This window comes from Lutra lutra, chromosome 1 (genome assembly GCF_902655055.1).
Source record: "Lutra lutra chromosome 1, mLutLut1.2, whole genome shotgun sequence".
Classification (NCBI taxonomy): domain Eukaryota; kingdom Metazoa; phylum Chordata; class Mammalia; order Carnivora; family Mustelidae; genus Lutra; species Lutra lutra.
In genome coordinates this window covers 49397869-49410609 of record NC_062278.1, presented here as the reverse complement: position 1 = coordinate 49410609, position 12741 = coordinate 49397869, and the positions used below count along the sequence as shown (strand labels likewise).

General features: G+C 39.7%; 1 protein-coding gene across 2 annotated transcripts in view; it reads right to left on the bottom strand.

Annotated features, from left to right (window-relative positions):
• The window catches only part of TMEM45A (transmembrane protein 45A), a 65565-nt gene extending 54337 nt beyond the window's left edge, over nucleotides 1–11228 (bottom strand). The window contains exon 1 of one of the 2 annotated variants that reach the window (XM_047723194.1): nucleotides 10978–11228. The gene's annotated coding sequence lies outside the window, so the exon portion shown is untranslated. Of the gene's footprint in view, nucleotides 1–447; nucleotides 566–10977 lie in introns of those variants that run through there. The other variant, XM_047723186.1, reaches the window with a different exon arrangement.
• Between the last annotated feature and the right edge of the window lie 1513 nt (nucleotides 11229–12741).

Below are 12741 nucleotides of genomic sequence, written 5' to 3'. Positions count from 1 at the left end.
AGGAAACTGAAGTTCAGAGAGGTGAGCTATTTTCACAATATCCCAAATACACAGTAAAAGTCGGGATTCAAACTAGATCTATATAACTCAAAAGTTCTTATTCTTTACATACTAAAGGTTACATACTATTCTTTACATACTTATTCTTTACATACATACTCTTGAAATGATGAGCCAACCTTTGACTGTTTCAGATCAATTCTCCCTTCCTAGTCCTTCACCATACTTAGTCTCAGTATAGCAAACATCTTAGAATTGGAGCAGGAAGATTAAGAAAGAAGAAGTTAAAACTGAGTCTTTGTTTCTTAATTAATGCTGAAAATTTACCAACAGAATAAAAAAATTAGTATGCTGAAATAGGACAACTTTCAGTCAGTTTTACACACTTTCACACACCCACGTGCACACCAAAGACAACTAATAGGAAAACACAACAGTTAAACTTACCACACTACCCTCATCCAAATCTCTCATGGGTTGTAAGAACCAAAGATGTGCCGGTTTGTAGCTAACAATCCTGGCAGATGTTGCTTAATACTCAAGAAAGAAAAGCATATTTCACCAGCATCAGCCTTGCAACAGCCCCAGAGAAATCTCTTTTTCTCCTCCCACTCATGTTTCTCCCTAAGCATTGTATACACTGTCAGTGGCCTCCACCTCCACCCAACTTACAGAAACTTGGCCCATTACACCCTGCAATTAATATCATCAGACTTTTGAGTCTGATTGTCAACCTATTGGGCATGTTCTCACTTACCAGAAGACACTTGTCCTTCACAGTCAGGGAGGCACTACTGACTTACTGTCAAAGTATTTCTCTAAAACCTGCAAGGTATTTACTTTCATTTATTCCCACTGTCACCAAGTCTGCCTCTGGATTAATCATTTCTATAAAATTGTTCAACCAGCCAACTTAGGTGTTCGGTGTATAAACACAGCAAATGTAGAAGGTTCCCACAGGGATTAGGCCCACCCATGACTTTGTTTCCCTTACATGAGCCAACCCACCAACTAGCTCACACCCACCCCTACCCAAGGGCATCTATGAAGACTAAGAAAAAAAACAGGAATGAATATTCACAATCATGATGCTAGTTTTAGCATTTGGACCCACCAACCAATAAGAATATTTCTTGGCTCTTGCTTTAAAAATAAGACCCACTATAGTGTGTGTAGAATGTACCTGTGAAATTCAAGTTGTGCTATCAAGAGCCCGTAAAACAAGGAGATTTAGAAAATACTTCTTTTCAAAGGATGGAAGTAACCACATGTTGCCAACACCTGACTCATCCTTTTAACTCCAGGCTCTAAATTAGTACAGAAATTGTTCCAGAAAAGCAGAAGATCCTAAGACCTCCTATTAAAGGAGATTTAACATTCAATCAATAAAAACAAGAGAATGAGTAACAGTTTCATTAGGTGCTCATCTGGATACATAAACTTGGAAGAAAGTGAGGAAACAGGCCTCTGATTTTATTTTCTCAACCTTGTTACACCTGAGTGACCCTAAAAGCCGAGAGAGAGAACCAGCTATATGATTTGTAGGGCCCAGAGCAAAAAGAAAATGTGGAGTCCCTTGTTTATAATTTTTTATAATTTTTATAATTAATTTATAATTAAATTTCAAGATAGTGACAGCAGAGCATTAATACAAGCATGGGGCCCCTCTAAAACTGGAACCCTGTAAAACTACAGAGGGTTGCACATCCACAAAGTGGGCACTGCAGAAAAAGAACTTGTCCTCTGAGTGCTGGAAAGAAACCTGAGAGAAACTGTGGCTGAATTACATGCTCTCAGGCATCATTCCTCCTGGGTGGAGTGTTCTAGAAAGCTCAAAGTCCCACGAAGTATTATTCCATTCCGAATGGATTGATCTGGAAAGATAAATCTTGCAGGAGTGGACTCAGTAAGAAATCTGAGTGCTTGCTGGTAGAAAATTTCCTATAATTTTGTTTAGAGAAGAGATTACTTTATCAAGTTGGAAGAGTCCTCTTTGGTCATTGGCTTAGTAATGGTTGGATTTCATAAGAACTGATCACAAAAAAATATAAGACTCAACTTTATGGCTAAGGGAGTAAGTCTTCAAGCAAACTTTCAACAAAATTTTTGAGAAGACTGGTTCAGTCATTTCTTTTTTTCTCTTTCTGCTTCTTAACTAGTCTTAAGTTCACTTTTCTTCTTGCTTTTTTAGTCAATATGGACTCAGAACTGCCCTTAATGAATTCCTTCTCAAATCATACCCACAGGAAAAAGACAAAAAGAGAAACTTTGATTTGGGGATAGTGAAGGAGAGGATATTTCTAAACATCATTTGTTAACTGAAACATGGAAAAGTAAAGTGATGATGTGCCAAACAAGGAGGAAAGAAGATACCCTTTGAGCCCACAGCCTTTCCTGAAAATTTACTTTTTCAGGCCTTAACAAGTTCCTCATTAACAACAGTCCATTTCCAAATCTGGAAATATGCTTTATGATTCAGCATAAGCAGTGATTGATAATGTACCAAAAGGGAAATTCAGAAGCGTGAGTGGGCTCAGTAAGAGTCAAAGCTGTTTTTCATAAAATGTAGGACTGTGCTCTCTGAAGGTAGTAGTGGATACTTTTTCAGTGATAGCCCCAAACTTTTTAAAATTATTTTTATTTGAATGTAGTTAACACACAATGCTATATCAGCTTCAGGTGTACAACACAGTTTATATATTATGCTATGTTCACCACAAGTGTAGTCACCATCTGTCACCTTACAATACTATCACAGTACCATTGACTATATTCCCAATACTGTGCCTTTTAGTCCCATGATTTATTCTTTCCATAACTGGAACCCTGTATCACACTCCCTTTCATTCATTTTGCCCACTCCCTCACCCCCCCACCCACCCAATAGGGAACCATCAGTTTGTTCTCTGTATTTACAGGTCTGACTATGCTTTTTGTGTGTTTATTCTCTTCTGAAAAACTCAACTCCCATCCAAGAAACAAACAGAATGTCACCACCTATCAGGGTGCAGAACCAGTTTCATCCACTCACCCCACCCTCTCTTACTCATTACCACCATGAAACATAAATAATTTAACATAATGCCAAAAGCAAAACCAACAACACTTAACACAATTAATAAGACAACAATTAGATATTATCAAGCTTTTTATACATTTATCTCCAGGAACCAAAGTCTTCATCCTGAATTGCATCTTCCTGGCAGACTAGTGGCCTCTGATATACACAGGAGTACAGAAGGTGCTGTAGAGTCCTGAGCTCATCAGATAGAGGCAGAAGGCTCTCACCCATGATCTCTTAATCTTTTCTGAATCTCTCTCTTTCTCAATGGAAAAAATGAGAGGAACAGAATCTCCTTCAAACAATGCTGATTTGGTGGAAATTGAAGTGGAAAATGGACTTCACCTATCATCTAGTGTGGCTGTTCTTACTGCTGTTATTATTGTTAAATAATGCAAATGAATCATTTCTGCTATAAGAACCATCACAGTGACATGGGAATACTGACCATCATCCATCCCTACATCCTAATCATTAGTATGGTCATCGCTAAAATTAAAGTAAGGTTTTCTAAAACTTCTGACTGAAAGCTTCCTTTCTAGATGAAAAAGTGACGTTGGTACCTCTCACTTAAAAGACAAACTGACTTCCAGTTTTCCCAAAGACTGAGCTTTTAGTCCCTATCCTCCAAAGAAAGTAAGATCTCTACATGATAGTAATAATATCCTGTTGTCATCTTAAGTAGGAGCTTTCCCAATAAATGATCTGGACTACAACAAACTGAAAAACAGAGTTTCCCAGCATCTGAGATATGTGTAAGTTGTATGAAGCAACAATATATCTGCATAGACAAAGTGGGAAGAAATGATAAGGTGCTTAGCACCAGCCAAACTGAAGAAAACTCATTTTATTCTATAAATTTGTCAAGTCACTAAGTTGTACACCTGAAACTAATGTAACATTTCATGTCAACTATGCTCAAATTTTTTTTGTTCACCATTTCTTTGTCTTTTTTTAACTTTATTTTATTTTTTCAGTGTTCCAAGATTCATTGTTTATGCATCACACTCAGTGCTCCATGCAATACATGTCCAGATTTTTTTAAAAAGGAAAATTTGTTTGTTCTAGCAGCAAAGCATCTATGCAGAGATATCCAGATGGGGTGTAGGACTGGACTTCAAGGAAGCAGTGGAGCAGAGAAACAGAGAAAATGTCCAATTCTCAGAGGGAGAAGAGACAGCCCAGGCTCAAAGCCTGGACCTAAGGTATGAACCTCTAGAGCTTTAAGCCCATGCCTGACTCCAGGGCATCCTTCTCTGACCCAGCCTCCTATCTCTAGTAATGAAATCAAGCCCTGCCCTTTCAACTTCAGTCATAGTTTCAACTGGACTTTGTGAATTCATTCCCCATGTGCCTCTGTTGGGTTTCAAAGGCTTCTGGTTCTAGATTCTGGCTTAGTCAAACCCCTTAGACCTATCAGCAGATCTTGGCAGCCCTATTTTGGCCCTTGCTTCTCTCCATGAGGCCTTCAATTCTGAGTCATCCATTAGCCTCAACAAATTAGCTTCATCTCATCCCCCACCCATTACCCTCTACTCCTTGCTCCAGCTCTTAGGATGCATGATGCATTTGGCCAGTATAACTCTTAGCTGAGTTCACCTCACCATAATCCAATGTGGAGGCTGGTTTTATCAAGCACAGAAAAATAATCTTAAAAAACAATAATAGTCATTGAAGAAGAACTTCTATCTCAGAAGCCAAGGTAAAATCAATACAGACCACGGTTTGGCAAACTCTGGCTTTTTACATACAAAATGTTACCATAGTGAAGACCTCAAATGTTTGACTTTTTAATAGTACAAATATGTGCTTGTAAGTACGCCTCCAGGACAGTCAGGGAGAGTGTATTTATTCCCATTTTAAACACAACTGCTTCACTATTTTAGGGTGCCAGACATTGTGAATTTTACTTTGTTTGGCACTGAGCATTTTTTTATTCCTATAAGAATTACTTTTTTTATCCTACAATTCCACTTCTAGGTTTATACCCAAAAGAACTGAAAGCAGGAATTCCAACAGATAACTGTACACCAATGTTCGGAGCAGCACTATTTATAATAATTAAAAGATGCCATATTGCTTAAGGTTCTTCAAAGAAATAGAATCAATAGGATATCTGTCTATATCTGCACAACTACATGTCTATGTCTACTCTCTATATATAGCTAAATCTATAGCTATATGATATAGAGAGAGGGACTTATTTTAGGAATTGGCTAACATGATTATGGAGGCTGGCAAGTCTAAAATCTTCAGGATAAGCCAGCAGGCTAGAAACTCAAGGAAGAGATGATGTTGCTGTTTAAGTCCAAAGGCTGTGTGCTGACAAAACTCTCTGTTGTCAAAAGGAGGTCAGTCTTTTTCTATAAGGGCCTTCAATTGATTAGACTCGCCCCATCCACATAATGGAGACCTATCTACTTTACTCAAGTCTACTAATCTAAATGTTAATCTCATCTAAAAAATACCTTCTCAGAAACATCTAGAATAAGCTTTGCCTTATTTGGTTAGTGTGGCCTAACCAAGCTGATGCAAAAAATTAGCCATCACAGATGGAAACAACTCAAATGTCTTTCAACCAATGAATGGATAAACAAAATGTGATATACACATACAATGGAATATTATATAACCTTAAAAATACCTTCAATAACATGGATGAACCTTGAAGACATTATGCTAAGTGAAATAGGACAAACATTGTATAATTCCATTTATATGAGGTACATAGGGTAATCAAATTCCTAAAGACAGTATAATGGTGGTTGCCAGTCAGGGAAGGTAACAGGCATTGTTTAATGACTATGGAGTTTCATTTTGGTAAGAAAGTTCTGGAGATAGATTTGATTCTGCACAACAATGTGAATGTATTTAATGCCATTGAACTACACATTTAAAAATGGTTAAAATGGCCAATTTTATGTTTTTTACCACAATAAACAATGAATTGTTTATAGGCTTAGGCTTTATTATGAGCCAGATACTATGCTAAATTCTTTATATGGATTTTTCTCATTTAATGTCTATTGTTATCTCCCAATTTATAATAATAAATGCAACATAATAAATCCTCCTAGAGAAAGTGACTTATTCAAGGTACACTAGTAAGAAGCAGATCTGGGATTGAAACCCTCACAGTCTGACTCCAAAGTCTATGTGCTCAGTCAGAGTGCTATACTGAAAAGACTGTCTCCATTAACATAATGAAATAAAAAGCAAATTAAAATATTTTTCAAATACTAGTTTAGAGTTGATCCAAGACTTAAAGAATATAAAAGACTTAAAAAATGAAGTATCAAAAAGATGTCAAATCCAGGCTAGGTATAATGGGATACCTAAAATAATCCTGCATCAATCTTCATCATGAGAAGTTCTTATCCCAAAACCATAGCATCTCCAGGAATAAGAGAATAAACTTTGATGCCCAAAAAATAGAAGTAGAATATTTACCTGACACCTGCCCCATTTTCCCACAAGCCTTAAAACATTCCAGTTTCTCTATTTTTTTTTTAAATAAATATGTTGTGGTTCTAAACCACAATATTTTCAATGATGAAAAACAGAGCTTTTCCACCATTTTCATGAATAAAATAAGGTTGTCCATTCCTGGTATTTTTAAAAGATTTTATTTATCTATTTGACAGAGAGAGAGAGACAGTGAGTGAGGGAACACAAGCAGGGGGAATGGGATAGGAAGAAGCAGGCTTCCCCCTGAGCAGGGAGCCCGATGTGAAGCTCAATCCCAGGACCCCGGGATCATGACCTGAGCCAAAGGCAGACACTTAACAATTCAGCCACCCAAGCGCCCCACTCTTGGTACTTTAATTCAACATAGTACCAGAAGCCCCAGCAATCAGACAAGAAAAAGAAATAAAAGGCACCCAAATTGGTAAGGAAGAAGTAAAACTTTCACTATTTATAGAGGACATGATACCCTATATAGAAAACCCTAAAGACTCCACCAAAAAACTACTAGAATTTATAAAGAAATTCAGTAAAATTGCAGGATACAAAATTAATATATGGAAACCTGTTGCGTTTCTATATACTAATAATGAAGCAGCAGAAAGAGAAATTAAGAAATTAATTAAGAGGGGTGCCTGGGTGGCTCAGTGGGTTAAGCCGCTGCCTTCGGCTCAGGTCATGATCCCAGGTCCTGGGTTCGAGCCCCGCATCGGGCATTCTGCTCAGCAGGGAGCCTGCTTCCTTCTCTCTCTGCCTGACTCTCTGCCTACTTGTGATTTCTCTCTGTCAAATAAATAAATAAAAATCTTAAAAAAAATTAAAAAAAAAGAAATTAATTAAGAAAACAACTCTAATTATAATTGCATTAAAAAGAATAAAATACCTAGGAGTAAACTTAACCAAAGAGGTGAAACATCTGTACTGCAAAATATCAAATACTGCTGAAAGAAACTGAAGAAGACACAAACAAGTGGGAAACTATTCCATGCTCATGGATTGGAGGAACCAATATTGTTACAAATACTATGTCATTTCACTCATATGTAGAATTTAAGAAACAAATGAACAAAATATAAGGAGTCAAACAAAAGAATAGACTCTTAAATACAGAAAACAAATTGGTGGTTGCCTGAATGGACATGCATGGGGGAGGGGTGAGGTAGATAAAGAAGACTAAGAGCACACTTACTGTGATTAGCACTGACTAATGTATAGAATTGTTGAATTATTTTACACCTGAAATTAACATAACACTGTATGTGAATTATATTTCAACTAAAAGAATTGTGGTCCCATTTTTATTTTCAAATGGTCCCATTTTATTAGATCTATACCTGTGAGTAGACCCTTACAGAAGGACTGAAAGGATATAGACCAAACCGGTAACAAAGGCACCCTCTGAGGAGAGTAGTAAAAAGAGAGGAAACCAAGTAAATAAAGGGGAAACCATTGCTTCTGACTATTAAACACTTTGTTTTCAAAAAGGATAATCATTTGGCTGATATTTACTGAATATCTACCATACGTCTGGCTATTAAGGTGGGTTTTGTTCAAACAAGATGAAAAGACGGAGTGCTGGCCTGCAATGTGCCCCATCTAATGAACGAGCAAAATGTCTTCTGTCTCCAAACACAGTATATCCCATAGACATGATTCATGTTGATATTCTGGACCCTCCAGGGAAATTTTACCAGCTCAATTCTTCAAATGTGCCCTTCCCTTCCCATGATCCTACTCCCATGGACTTCTTGACTATCATCATAACAAGCAAGAGTAGAGTGTAGCCTAGTAGTTAAGGCTTGGGCTCTAGAGTTAGAGTGGCTGTGTACCTGCCATTTGTTCACTGTGTGACCTTGGGCAAGTCTCTTAAGATGCCTGTGCCTCTGTCCCCTCAGTCAACAGGTAAGAGGATTACATGAGCTAAATTACATTAAGGCCTCGGAATAACATTTGCCATGTACTAAGTGGCCAAGAAATGTTAGCCACAGATGTCTTAAAGAGCCATCTGCAAACAACAGACTGTCCCAGAAATGAGGAGAGAAGAAAAAAAGATCATCCAAGAGAGCTAGAACTTTAGAGATAATTTTACAAATGACAGTACAAAGAAAGGCATAATGGCTCCATGTCTTGCCGGAGGTCACACAGGTGGTCAGCAGCAGCGCCAGGGCCAGAACTCAGGTTCTCTCTGCCTCAGCACAATGCCCTCAAGGAAGAGAAAGCAGGAGAGTGCCAGCCTGACGCATGTAGGTTTACCTGACAAGTCTTACCTACTTCCATAACTGTGAACTACAAAGTTACAAGTATTAACGCGTGAAGAGATGATTCTCTCAGCAGGGGGAGAAAGAGCTGCTCTGCAGACACAGTGTCTATGGGAGAATGGGAGAGCTGGAACAATCACATCCATACCAAAGACTTTAGGGCAAGGTCTATCTCTAAAAAGTGTCAGGAATAATAGCCCGGAATAGCAGACTACATCAACAGAGCTTCCAGACAAACACCATGGAGTCTAAAAGGAACGGCCCAGGCTCATTGCTCAGTCCTAACCACACAGCCTGCTGGCCCTGAAGAGAGGTCACAGAAGTAGTGGAGTGGACAAGGAGCACATGCTGGGCAAGAGGTGGAGACAGGACCCCAGAAAGAGATTGTTCCAGAAACACTTCCACCATATAACTGCTGCCATTTCAGCTTACCATCCCCCACCCTTCTACATCCCAAGCCTCCCCTTCTGCACCAGCCTCTCCATACTGTCCTCTCCTGCTTCTCCCACCTGTCCAACACTTCCATCCATGCACCTTTCACAGATTATCTTGCATCACAACCCATTGTCCCCAAGGATAGACCCATATTTTCCAGCCTTGGTGCTTTGCCCATGTTTCCCCTTTCTCCTAGAATGCCTGCCACCTGCTGTTCCATGAACCCTTTACTTTCAACCAAACCTGTTTGGCAAAATCCTTTCCCAGAAAAACAATCTTCTATGAATCCACCCTAAAACAAGAAGTCCTCTTTCCATTCTTTGCACTCCCAGAATCTTCTAGCTCTCTCTCTGGCACCTGATAAATTCTACTCTCCTCTCAAGACTCTCTCTCCTTTACAGCCTTATATACTGCATTATTAATAAGAAGTCAGCACTCAGTAAATGCTAGTTGCTAATCTGGGGGGTCAGAATGGTAGCTGAGAACCTGACATGAAGCTGAGGAAGCCGAGAAGGAAGGAAAGGAGAGTACAACAGAAAAGACTTACAATGTGCCAGAACTATTGTTTAACCTATGTTAACGCACTTAGTCCTTGAGACAACCCATGAGGTAGGTAGGTAATAATATCTACACATTATAGAGGAGGAAACTGAGGCACAGATGGTCTGAGTAACTTACCCAAGGTTCAAACAGTGGGGTTGTGAGTTGAACCAAGCCAACAGGCTCTTTCTATTGTTTCTCTGCAACTCTGTTCCTTCTAACCCTGCATCCCTGAAAACCACTTTAACTGTTCCATCCACTGTTTGCACCACCGTTCTGACTCAAAAACACTCTGCAACTTGGCAATTATGGCACTAAATCTCCACCCATTGCTTCTGAACCAGAAATTACACATCAGTTTTGGTTAGATCTGCCATGACAATAAATAATATATGACAATGTCTCAAATCCAAAACATTGTTTAAACAAATCATAGATATTTTGAATGGAATGAACCTCAGGCCATTCACTAGCTCAACATTTGCCATCATTTCCTTTTCTAAATTCTGAAATATGTGTCACAATTATCTGCAAGTATACACATCTAATTATCACTCTAAATATTACTTTGATAGAATTTGGGATTAACATACAATTATAAGTTATCGATGCACACAATTGTCTGTCACATGTTTAATGAGTTTTTGACCAATAGTAAAGGATTTTGGCCCCCTACTATGGATAAGAGAACATAGAAAAGATGTATTTCGTTACAACCACATTCACATGTATGTGAAACAGCAGTTACCTATAAAATTCAGAATGTAAGTTAATATTAAACATCCTATTAACAGAAGCAAAAGTTTTGTTAATTCAGAATAAGTCTGGTAACTTTCTCAATCTTGTATCCAAACAGGGAAGGTGGGGGTGGATAAAGATTTCAGCTTTACAAATATATATTCTGTTCCCACAGAAAGAAATAGGAAAATAAAATTTTCAGTAGATTCCACTTTGGGATTTGGAGAGGCTTACAACGAGATGCCAGTTAAATTTCTGTTCCCAGGAAATTTTTGAAAATAACACACAAGTAACCAAAAAAATGAAATTAAATTGTTAGCAAAGCAGAAGGAAAGGGAGCCGGGGGTATGTGCAGTTTGTGGCAGCAAGCGATCTTCTCATCTCCCTGATGAAGAGTAGATAATGAGAACAGCAAAAAGACGCAGGAGAGAGAGATCACAGCGGGAGAAATAAGATATCCAGCACGTCTCCAGAACTTACCCAACTTGGTCTGTTTACTCAACACTACTTTTCTCACTTTGCCAGTTTTAAATCAGACTGCGGCTGGGCTTTTGTTGTTGCTGTTTCTGTTCTTTTGATCCCAGAGCCCCATGAAAATTAAACTGTGTGTTGGATGGGATCTGGCCCCGTCTCAGCGGAGGAGAAAAGTTTAAGCTTTGATCCTCGGTTGCTTCTTTGGGAATATGAATAATAATAAGTGGCTAGCAGGAGAGAACGTGGGGGACGTGCCCAGTTGACGTCGGGCCCGCGAGGGGGCCGCACAGTTCCCCAGCGCAGCTGTCCAGATGTGCTTCATCTGGTTCCCCCGCGGGGCACGAACCTCGGCGGGACTACCCGAAACTCCAGCTCATTGGTGGCCGCGACTCCTCGCTGGCCTCCTATTGGTCAGCCAGCCCGCCACTCTCGAGTGTTTCGGCCCGCCCCCGCCCGCCGGGCTAGTTCGCTCCATCCTCGAAAAGAATCTGGAAGTGCAGCGCGGGCGCTGATGTGGCACTCAGTAGCGGCAGCAGGCCCGGGAGGGGTCCGGGATCGAGAGGGGCTCCTGCGCACCCCGACTTTACCCCTGCCCTGGCTCGCGTTATACCCATGCTTTTAGGCCGTTAGGCTGGTCTGTTTAAACATGATGATTGCAGTCTGTTCTTGGGATGAAATTAAGGCACGCCAGAGTTGGCTTGAAGCCCCTGCATTTCCGAGTGGAAGGGACTGGGGCCCCGGGATGCCCACGCCCCCAAAACGCGTTCAGGCCACGCCTGAGGACTTCACTCTTGCCGCTTTCTCTGGAGAGCCAATAATAAAATTCAAGAGACTGTTTCTTGGGGACAGTATTCTTTTGTTGGGGAAAATAATTTTAATGATTCCTTCATTGAAGTCATTATTAGCGGGGAAGGTGGCTGTTTCCGCGGGGAAGCCCAGTGGTGGTTACAGGAGTGCTTTGGAAGACTTGGTTGGCTTGGAGTTTTTTGATGGGTGTTGGTAGTTGTGGAAAAATGGGAAATATTGCTTTATTTGTGAGAATTAAGATAGAACTGCACAAAAGGATACTTTGATCATGGGGAAATCATTGACTGGTTGATTAGCTGGGGTGGAGAGGGGTGGTCTGCAAATCAATTGCAATTATAATGTAAGGACATGATAGAGATGTGACCTCTCTAAGTCACTAAGATGCCAAGAGCATCATTCATTTGGGCCACACACCATAAAATGTCCCAGGCCTTGTACTAAACTGCTTTACTCACATTATCATATATAATTCTTACTACCATCTTATCAAGTCAATGCTATAATTATCTCCATTTTCAGATGAGACTACCAAGATGCAGAGAAGCCTATTCTAGCATGCTACCAAGGTCTCCAAATTATGTTTGTGGTACTGCATCATGGGGAATTACCATTATGATCTTACCTGCCATTTGTCAGGGAGGGGAGGAGTGGATCAGAATTTATTGAGTGCATGCCTCTACCTTCTGATGTCCAAAGATTTCACTACACAGATAATGTTCTCATGGTTGTTAAATTTGTTACCTATTGTTGTGTAACAGATTACCACAAATTTAGTAGCCTGAAACACCACACATTTATTATTGCACATTTTCTAAGGGTCGGGAGCCCAGGCATTGTTTAATTGGATCTTCTGCTTAGAGTCTCACAAGGTTGCAATCAATATGTCTGACAGGCTGCATTCTCATCTGAAGGTTCAACTGGAAAAGTATCTGCTTCTGAGCTCCCTTAGGCTGTTAGCAGCAA